This window comes from Borostomias antarcticus (genome assembly GCF_949987555.1).
Source record: "Borostomias antarcticus genome assembly, chromosome: 16".
Classification (NCBI taxonomy): Eukaryota; Metazoa; Chordata; class Actinopteri; order Stomiiformes; family Stomiidae; genus Borostomias; species Borostomias antarcticus.
Genome location: NC_140249.1, coordinates 5,705,316 through 5,716,522, shown reverse-complemented (window position 1 = coordinate 5,716,522; position 11,207 = coordinate 5,705,316).

Here is an 11,207-nt window from a genome sequence, read left to right as displayed (position 1 = left end):
ATGTTGATTAATTCCTATCTTTCCTACGCACCTGCCGTTTCAAACAAACAGATCTGTGAAGTATTCTCTTGTACTGATAAGTATCTACGTTGTCTGTTATCTATGCTTCTAAACTCAAATAATACCTAAAATGTGTTCATCTGTGTTAATCAGCTAGTCTGTGTGTTAGTCTATGTTAATCTATGTTAGTCTGCGAGTCTGTGTGTTAGTCTGTTATCTTTGTGTCTGTGTTAGTCTGTGTGTTAATCTGTTATCTTTGTGTCTGTGTGTTAGTCTGATATCTTTGTGTCTGTGTTAGTCTGTGTGTTAGTCTGTTATCTTTGTGTCTGTGTGTTAGTCTGTGTGTTAGTCTGTTATCTTTGTGTCTGTGTGTTAGTCTGTTATCTTTGTGTCTGTGTGTTAGTCTGTGTGGATGTGACAGAGTGAAGACCAGTTTGGTGCTGTCATGTTCAAGATCACATGCTTCTGTGTCCTTTGTTTCAAAAGCCAGGCGTACTGTACAGCTCTGCTCCTGACATGAACAACTACTACCAGTCTCATTAGTCACGGTAGTAGTACAAGCTACTGGAACTAATCTGACATGAAGTTTTCTTGCTTTACGCTTCGGTTTATAAACTTCATTATGCAGCGGAGCAGACAGGGAATAGCGTAGTGTTCCCTACATTATACATGACAGCTAATACTCCTGCCCTGGACAGAATGGGGGAGGTGAGTAGCTCTGTGTGGGAGGCTTCTCATTAAGGGCTGACATTCACACTAATTGGTGCCTTTCAGTGACTCCTCTCCCTCTCCCTCTCCGTCCCCATGAAACCTATTATTCTTCAGTCACGACCTGGACACACATAGGCGCATCCGCACGCACGCACGCACGCACACACACGCACGCACATGCATGCACACACACACAGTGCCGCCTGCTACATTTCCACCCATTGTTTTATAGTCTTCTGTTCCACCTGCGCACTGTCCCCCAGTATTACTGCTCTGCCTTCCCAAATCTCTCTCTCTCTCTCTCTCTCTCTCTAATGACTGGGGAGGTGGAGGTGTCTCTCTCTCTCTCTCTCTCTTTCTCAGTCACAGTCTCACGTTCCCCAGTATTACTGCTCTGCACACACACACACACACTTTCTCTCCACCGTCTCTCTCTCTTCTGCCTCTCTCTCTCTCTCACTCTCACACACACACACACACACACACACACACACACACACACACACACACACTTTCTCTCTCTCTTTCTCTAATTAGAGGCTGAGTCTCTGGTGGATCAGCAGAAATGTAAAACACACCTCCACCTCCCCAGAGAGAGAGAGAGAGAGAGAGAGAGAGAGAGAGAGAGAGAGAGAGAGAGAGGTTACCTCAGTACACAAACACACATAGCTCTTCTCTGGCTAGAGGTGACTGCATTGATAAATAAGAAGTGTCGGCAGAAGCATCCCATCCCAGCGAGACTGCAGGGCTACCGTCTTGATGACACACTCCTCAACTGCAACGCTGTACACTCCTGAACTCCCCTGTGTGTGTGTGTGTGTGTGTGTGTGTTTGTGCGTGTCTGCCGGGGGGAGGCAGAGGGGAAAAAGGCCACTAATTACCCATCATTCCAGACTGAGAGGAAGCAGGACCCTGACAGGCAGGCTTGGTGCCCCCCCCCCCCCCCACAAGACCCCCTCTTTGACACCCAGCCAGGAGGTCTCCGTCTAGATGCCTGACTGAAACTCCAAGATGGACAAGCCCTAACTCTGTCTCCATATGGACATGGCTGTCTGCCCGTTTGTGCACAGGTCAGCTGTGTTGTCAATATCCTGTTTGTCTAGACAGCAACGCCACAGCAGCCTAAAGGGGAGACAGACGAGGCCTCCAGACTAGGGATGAGACGGTATACCGTAAAACCGTGAACCGCGGTATAAAATGTCCACGGTATTAGAACCGTGACATTCCCTGTGTTTACGGTATTACGTTTACAGTATTACACAATAATGCGCTGCTGAAACTTCACATTTCAAGTGGCTTGCAACCGTTAATTTTGTAATTTAATACAAGCTTGCTATTAATAAACTGAGCTTAATTACAATAGTGTGTATTTTCCATCATGTGTTGCACTGTAGTTCCTTCAAAGTAAAATACTTTTTTTATGTGTGTTGGGGAGGGGAAATGCCGTATACCGTGAAATACCGTAAACCGTACCGTGTAACTAGATACCGTACCGTAATGCAAAAATCCATACCGTCTCATCCCTACTCCAGACGGATGTTCTGTTTCTACTTTGGACCACGGCTGTAAGAACATCCCCCTGCGCGGCCCTGCTCTGTTGATTCGCTGATCCGGCGGAGGAGAGGAACGGGTGCGGCGTCCGGATTAGAGGCGGGGCCTCAAAGTCACCGGTATATTTATCACGCTGACGCGCAGAGGGCTTCGGGTGACATTGGCTCACCTGCCGCTGTGGGCTCCAGCAGGGACGGAGAGAGGGAGTAAGAGTGACGGTGGGGCATGTGTGTGTGCGTGTGTGTGTGTGTGCATGTCTGTGTGTGTGTGAGAGAGAGAGAGAGAGAGAGAGAGAGAGAGAGAGAGAGAGAGAGAGAAAGAAAGAAAGAAAGAAAGAAAGAAAGAAAGAAAGAAAGAAAGAAAGAAAGAAAGAAAGAAAGAAAGAAAGAAATAGGTGTGGTGTGTTAGTGTGATAGTGAGAAAGAGGAAGACAGAGAAGCACAGTGTGTGTGTGTGTGTGTGTGTGTGTGTGTTTAAGCGGGAGATAGGTGGGAGGGGTCTCTGGCCTCCTAGCTAAGACTGGCTCAGTGTGGATGGACACTACTGCTTCTATGAGACGGCTAAAAAAGAAATGTGATGATGATGTTTGCCTAGCGGTTTAGTCTCCCCCTTGTTAGACAGCGTATATATCAGGTCACGGCAGACTGTGTTACGCTGTATTACAATGTGCAACACTGCTGACCACTCAGATATAGTGAGACACTGAACAAACAATAAGCAATAAGCAAAGCAAACAAACACCACTGTAAATACAGTACATCAATACAGAAAACAACACAATACAATACATAGTAAACCGATTTAGGGCACATAGTATGAAAGGTTTGAATGTGTGAACTGTTTGAGTGCGTGTACTGCTGCATATGTGTGAGCCTAACCCTTGATGTAACAGTATGCAGCCTGACTATATCTATTCTCATTCTAGAATGTTCTAGAATTCTCTCTGGGCGTTCCATGCTTATCTTTGCTGAAGACGCGCAGCGTTTCTCTCTCTGTGTCTCGTTCATCTCTCGCTGTCTGTGTTTTTGAGACAGCACCAGATCTCTTCTCCAGCTCTGGTATCTCTTTGAGGAGCTGTCAGAGGAAGCTCGGTGTTCAGCGTCGGCTGGCCTCGCCTCCTCTGGCTCGTGAGAACAGAGAGGGGCACTTTCAACTGTCACACAGCGGCACCGATCTCTGACAGGAGCAGGCCAGCCTCTACCCACTCAGCCTCAGAACTGTCACTGGAGCTAGCCAGCCTCTAAAACCTCTCAGCCTCTCTGACAGGAGCAAGCCAGCCTCTAAAACCTCTCAGCCTCTCAGTCAGGAGCTAGCCAGCCTCTAAAACCTCTCAGCCTCTCTGACAGGAGCGAGCCAGCCTCTAAAACCTCTCAGCCTCTCAGTCAGGAGCTAGCCAGCCTCTAAACCTCTCTGACAGGAGCTAGCCAGCCTCTAGCCTCTCAGCCTCTCTGACAGGAGCTAGCCAGCCTCTAGCCTCTCAGTCAGGAGCTAGCCAGCCTCTAAAACCTCTCAGCCTCTCTGACAGGAGCTAGCCAGCCTCTAAAACCTATCAGCCTCTCAGTCAGGAGCTAGCCAGCCTCTAAAACCTCTCAGCCTCTCTGACAGGAGCTAGCCAGCCTCTAAGGCTTCTCATGCTGCACAACCTCCTGTAACAGGGGCTGGCCAGCCTCCACCCACAGCCTCACCGCCTCTCCTCTCAGAGCTGCCTGCTATTGTTTTAGCTGCAATGCAGTCGTCCTGCGCTCACAGCTGAGCCAGGCCACCGGGGACACGGGGAGACGCCGATCGAAGTCCAGGCAACTGAGGACAACCGGAAAAAAAGTGTGAGGGGAGAAAAGAGAAAGATGAGATGGAGAAATAAAGACGCACAGCGCAGAAACTCAATTAGGTGGCGTCCGACAGGGGCGACGCGATCTCCTCATCCCAGCCTCATCCACGCTAAGCCCGTTCAGCCACGCAGAGACAGGGAAACGAGGTGATGATTAGTGGGGGCCGCCATTAAATAGGCCGCACCTCCAGAGGCAGGTGTCAGCGCCTCCATTAGGACTCCACTAATTAGCCCGGTCCCGGACATTTCCTTTCCGCTATTAGGCCTATTAGGCTATTACACCTCTGGACTGCGTTCGGACCGCTGCGAGGGTGGTAGAGAGAGAGGGGGAGGGGCAGGAGAGAAACAGAGACAACAGACAGATGGGGAAGAGGGGAAGTGAAGGAGAGTGTGTGAGGGAGAGAGAGAGAGAGAGGGAGAGAGAGAGAGCGTTGGATTTTCCATGCTTGCCTTTTCCATCATCCTAGTTTAAACGGGGGCCCGGCGGCAGCCAGGGCTGATTTCTCAGGCAGAGAGATACGGATTTGATGAAGAGTAAGAAAGATGAAGAGAGGGAGAGAGAGAGGGAGGTAGAGAGAGAAGGGTGAGTGGGTGAGTGGGCGAGTGAGTGAGTGGGTGAGTGAGTGAGTGAGGATTAAACTAATGGCATTAGTGCGGTGCAGTATGAGCTAGAAAATGAAACAGAAGAAAGATGAGAGGAACGCAGCTTATCTGTGGATGTGATTAGAGGGACTAGGGGACACGCTATGTTTAACATACACAGCCTGGCGCTAACGACTCCAGCACAAAGTCCTTTTATCTGCTGATAACGCCCAACAATCACACGGACACACTGTGTGCTACTACAGACATGCATGTACAGAACTACAGACACATGTACAGAGCTACAGACACATGTAGAGAACTACAGACACATGAATAGAACTACAAACACATTAATAGAACTACAGACACATGTAGAGAACTACAGACACATGAATAGAACTACAGACACATGAATAGAACTACAGACACGTGTAGAGAACTACAGAGACATGAATAGAACGACAGACACATTAATAGAACTACAGACACATTAATAGAACTACAGACACATGAATAGAACTACAGACACATGTACAGTACTACAGACACATGTACAGTACTACAGACACGCAGGGACAGAACTACAGAAACATGTCCAGCACTACAGACACATTAATAGAACTACAGACACATTGATCGAACTAGACACATGTACAGAACTACAGACACGTAAAGTACTACAGACATGCATGTGGAGAACTACAGACGCATGTACATAACTACAGACACATGTACAGAACTACAGACACATGTATAGAATTACAGTACAGATAGGTTGGCTTCGACAGGGCTTAGACCGAGTGTGGGCTGAGGTCAGGTTAGAGGCCGGGTTAAAGGCCAGGTTAGAGGCCAGGATAAAGGCCAAGTTAGAGGCCATCAGACAGAGGGGCTGGCGCTGCGCCGACTCCTAAACTCATCCCCTGTCCTCCAGGAAGCCCCCTGCCTCCTCCTCCCACTCCCTGGGCCCAGCTGGTGTTAATCCCACAGCGCCGCCAGGCCGCCTCTCATCTCCAGCTGGAACCAGGGGGGGCGGGTGACTCATCACGGGCAGGATTAGCTGCCGCGGCGCACGGACCAGACCGGACCGGACAACACGTACGACACTCGTGAACTCACAGTGCTGACGGAACATACAGGACGTTCTACTGAGAGGAGCGAGACACTCGGCACCAGCACATCACAGAGGGGGCATCTCAATAGTCCCCAGGCCCCCTCCTCTCCTCGTGGCGTCCCCTTCATCTGCACTGACATCAGAACAGGAGGGGTGAATATTTCAACATTTGACCAGGTGTTTCCCTTCACTGGTCACACTCACAACAGCCACACCCAGCGTATAGATCAGCTGTTTATTTATGCAGGGGGTATCTTTGAGACACAGGTCTCTTTTTCAAGGGCGGTCACACATACTGTACGACACAAATAGAAATGTAAAATAATAAATAAATACTAATGTGTGTATTCCTCTGCATTCACAAGGGTGCATATAAAGCAGACAAGGGGAGGAGCTACGTTGGGCCTATTGAGACCCACCCCACAGCTCTGGCCCCCTGACTAGCGCTCCGCTGCTGCTGTTAGCATCATCGCTGCAGTGTGTGTGTGTGTGTATGTGTGTGTGTGCAGGGAGGGCTGGAGGTCAGGGTAGGACAGTAGACAGAAAACCCAGCCCTCCTGGAACCTCTGCCCCCCCCCAGCCTCCCGGAGCCACCCCCCCAGCCTCCCGGAGCCACAGGGCTCTCCCTCAGATATCTCAGATACAGACTAACAACACTGAGAACCAGTCCATAACACAGCGACTGCAGGAACCACAGAGATACTCACATAGTAGGCTATATATACTGTACACACATGTGAGAAACACAGGCTGAGATACAGACAGAGAGATAGAGAGATACAGACAGAGAGATACAGACAGAGAGATAGAGAGAGACAGACAGATAGATACAGACAGAGATAGAGAGATACACATACAGGCTTGGCTGTTGTGACAGAAAGGGAGGAGAGAGGGAGGATAGAGATATAAAACGTTGTGATGGAGAGAGAAAAAGTGAGAGAGAGAGAGAGAGGGAGAGAGAGAGAGAGAGAGAGAGAGAGAGAGAGAGAGAGAGAGAGAGAGAGAGAGAGAGGAAGTTGCTGCAGTGGTGAGGGGAAGAACAAACAGACAGCTCAGCAGAACCAGAGGCACCCTGGGTAACTTGTAGGCGCTGGCAGAGGCGAGCGGCTGACACCGGCTGTCCCGGGCCTGCTGCGGTTCCACCGGCTTTCTGCGCACCGCTCTGCTTGAGCCGCAGTGCCCCTCGGTGGTGGCCTGGGGAACTGCAACTCGTCAGTACAGTCACTGTCGCACGACGTCCTAAGTAAGTAACCAAGTAAACCTTTATATATTTAGCGCTCTTCACAGCACGAGTGCACAGTGTGCTTTACAGTGGAGAGTAAAAATGCAAATCACACATACAAAATACAGATATAAAATACAAATACACATAAAATACAGGCAGCTCCTACAGCAACATAAAAATCTGAGATGAGCTGATATGGCGAAGACGAGGAAAGAGATGGAAGGAGAAGGAGGAGCGGCAGACAAAGAGAGAAGAAGAGAGAGAGGGAGAGAGAGGGAGAGAGAGAAAGAGAGAGGGAGAGAGAAAGAGAGAGAGGGAGAGAGAGAGAAGAGGAGGTGGACTAAAGTCCTGCTCCAGCACTAGCTGGTTCTAGTCTTCTAAATGACTAGACAGATCTTAGAGCTGGATTCTAGCGATCTACAGCCCCCCACCACACTGACCTACAGCCCCCCACCACGCTGACCTACAGCCCCCCACCACACTGACCTACAGCCCCCCACCACGCTGACCTACAGCCCCCCACCACGCTGACCTACAGCCCCCCACCACACTGACCTACAGCCCCCCACCACACTGACCTACAGCCCCCCACCACGCTGACCTACAGCCCCCCACCACACTGACCTATAGCCCCCCACCACACTGACCTACAGCCCCCCACCACGCTGACCTACACCCCCCCACCACACTGACCTACAGCCCCCCACCACGCTGACCTACAGCCCCCCACCACACTGACCTACACCCCCCACCACACTGACCTACAGCCCCCCACCACACTGACCTACAGCCCCCCACCACACTCACCTACAGCCCCCCACCACGCTGACCTACAGCCCCCCACCACACTGACCTACAGCCCCCCACCACGCTGATCTACAGCCCCCCACCACACTGACCTACAGCCCCCCACCACACTGACCTACAGCCCCCCACCACACTGACCTACAGCCCCCCACCACACTGACCTACAGCCCCCCACCACACTGACCTACAGCCCCCCACCACGCTGACCTACAGCCCCCCACCACACTGACCTACAGCCCCCCACCACACTGACCTACAGCCCCCCACCACGCTGACCTACAGCCCCCCACCACACTGACCTACAGCCCCCCACCAAACTGACCTATAGCCCTCCACCACACTGACCTACAGCCCCCCACCAAACTGACCTACAGCCCCCCACCACGCTGACCTACAGCCCCCCACCACGCTGACCTACAGCCCCCCACCACACTGACCTACAGCCCCCCACCACGCTGACCTACAGCCCCCCACCACACTGACCTACAGCCCCCCACCACACTGACCTACAGCCCCCCACCACGCTGACCTACAGCCCCCCACCACACTGACCTACAGCCCCCCACCACACTGACCTACAGCCCCCCACCACGCTGACCTACAGCCCCCCACCACACTGACCTACAGCCCCCCACCACACTCACCTACAGCCCCCCACCACGCTGACCCTCAGAGATGGAGGGGCCGTTTCTCCTTGTCCAGGGACACCGAGGGGCTAGGAAGCAATTAAAACCCTGCGATGAGGGCTGGCCCAAGGTCAAGGCCATGTGTCACAGGTACAGAGGAATGTGTGTGTGCGTGTCATAGAAAAAAAAAAGAGATATAGAGAGATAAAGTGAGAGAGAGAGATAGAGAGATAAAGTGTGAGAGAGAGAGAGAGAGAGAGAGAGAGAGAGAGAGAGAGAGAGGGAGGATCGGCTAAATCAATGTGATTAATCCATGTTAATTGTGGCCAGTGACGTGTGTGAGGTGCTACAGTGATATAGTTAGACTAGACCCCCCCCCGGCATAAAGCCCCCCCACAGGAAAACCTCCCGCCTCGCCCCACCAGTAGAGTTGGTGAATATTAGAAGGCAGAGTTGATGTATCAAAGACAAATACCATGTGACAGATTTAGTTCTGAGCCCCCCCCCCCCTGCATATTTTAGCTCAGTTTTTCCACCTCCATGCTGACTGCACTGCTGTTCTCACCAGAATACTAACACACTGCTCTGAGACACACACACATACACACCTAAACACACACACATACCTAAGCACACACACACACACCTAAACACACAAACACACACACACACCTAAACACACACACACACACACCCACACCTATACACACAGCTCTCCCTTCTCTCTGAGCCAAAATGGTTGAACACACACACACACACACACATATATATGTATATATATATGTGTGTATATGTATATATGCACACACACACACAAACACGCGCACATACACACACACACCTAAACACACACACATACTGAGGAGGCAGAATTTAATCAGTGCAGCTCTCACCTCTGGCCACCGATCAATGTAAACAGAGTGTGATCCATGTGGGGACAACTAATGACCAACCATCCGTCACACATGGTACTGAGAGGTCTGTGTGTGTGTGTACATGTGTGCGTATGTGTCTACAGTGTGTGTGTGTGTGTGCTAGTACAGAGTGACAGGACAGCAGAGAGGTATCTCTATGTATCTCCATCTTAGGATCAGAGCTCACCTCATGTGCTTCTGTCCAGAAGATCAAATCATCTGTGATGGTGTGGTGGTGTCTGCTATAGGAGCAGGGTTATCTACCTGGACAGAACACTGGACACACACACACACACACACACACACACACACACACACACACACACACACACACACAAACACATTGGTCTGGTTTGGACCGGACTGGGGAACGCCCTCATGTACAGTATCTGGGTTGATGCTTAACCAATCGGCTTGTCTCTGGCTGCGGTGGGCGGGGCTAGGCGGGTGGGGGGGTCCTCTGCTCTGGGAGTGATTGTGTGTCACAGTTCGTTACAAGCCAATCTGTTTCCCCTGCCGGCCGCACCAGTCACTACTGTACGGTACTGTACCGCGCGGCTGCAGTGTGTCCTGGGTGAGTGATGTCACATCGTAACCCGGGTTGGGGGGGGCTGAAATAAAGATGTCACGGAGGGGGGGGGGACAGGGGGATTTATGGAGGGGTGAGATATAGCATCTCATTCAAAATGCACAGTCCACTCATAGAGACAAGGGCACAATACTGACACGCGCACACGCACACATACACACACACACACGCACGCACGCACACACACACACACACGAGACTTCTGCTCAGTATTGTACACTCACACCCCGGGAGAGAACGCACAATGTACACAACCACCCAAGGGTGTGTACACAGAGGAAATGGGTCACTGCAGTCTCTCTCTCTCTCTCTCTCTCTCTCTCTATCTCTCTCCCTCCCTCTCTCTCTCTCTCCTTCCTCCCCTCTCATCAACAGTAGGAGCTGAAGCCAGTATTTACACTACATCATAGCATTTACAGTTTAAAGTGGGCTGCCACTCCACCCTCCAGATTATTTTAGGTGAATGTTCTCTATCCCGTCTAGTAGTATAACACACACACACACACACACCTCATTCCCAGAACATAGAGGCACAGTTACAGTGACAATGTTCACCTGAATTTCTCCACTCGCATGAGAAGGATACAGAGGGACAGAGAGAAATGTGGAGAAAGAGAGAGAGATAGAGAGAGAGATACAGTAGACATATGGACAGAGAGAGATGAGAGAGAGAGAGAGAGAGAGAGAGAGAGAGAGATGGTGGTGGAGGAGAGATAATGAATGATTACTCCAGCCTGGCTGACATTGCACTCCACAGGAACCCAAAGGCAGAGGGGAGGAGGAGAGAGGAGGAGAGGTGGAGAGGGGGGGGGGGGGGGGGAGAGGAGGAGAGGGGGGGGGGGGGGGATACGATGGTGAGGACTGATTTAGAGCAGGCAGCTGTTCTGCACCTCTCCTCACATCTGCCAAACCACTGTGGGTAGGGCACTGGGATGACTTCTACACCTCTCTCAATCACACACACACACACACACACACACACACACACATACTGTATACACGCTAACACACACACACACATGCACGCACACACAGACACACACACAACGTTCCCTGTGAGAACTCTACTCTTAGACATACTCATAATCACACACTGTCTGTTGGAATGCTACTTTGACATTGTGCACCCTTGATCTAAGCTTGAAGCGGATCACAATGTGTCTTGCAGAATTTATAAATGCTTAAAACCTGGACAAAACAGATCTCTATCAATCAGACTCACTTTGCCCCCCAGCTCCGAGGGCGTAGGTGGTCTCACTG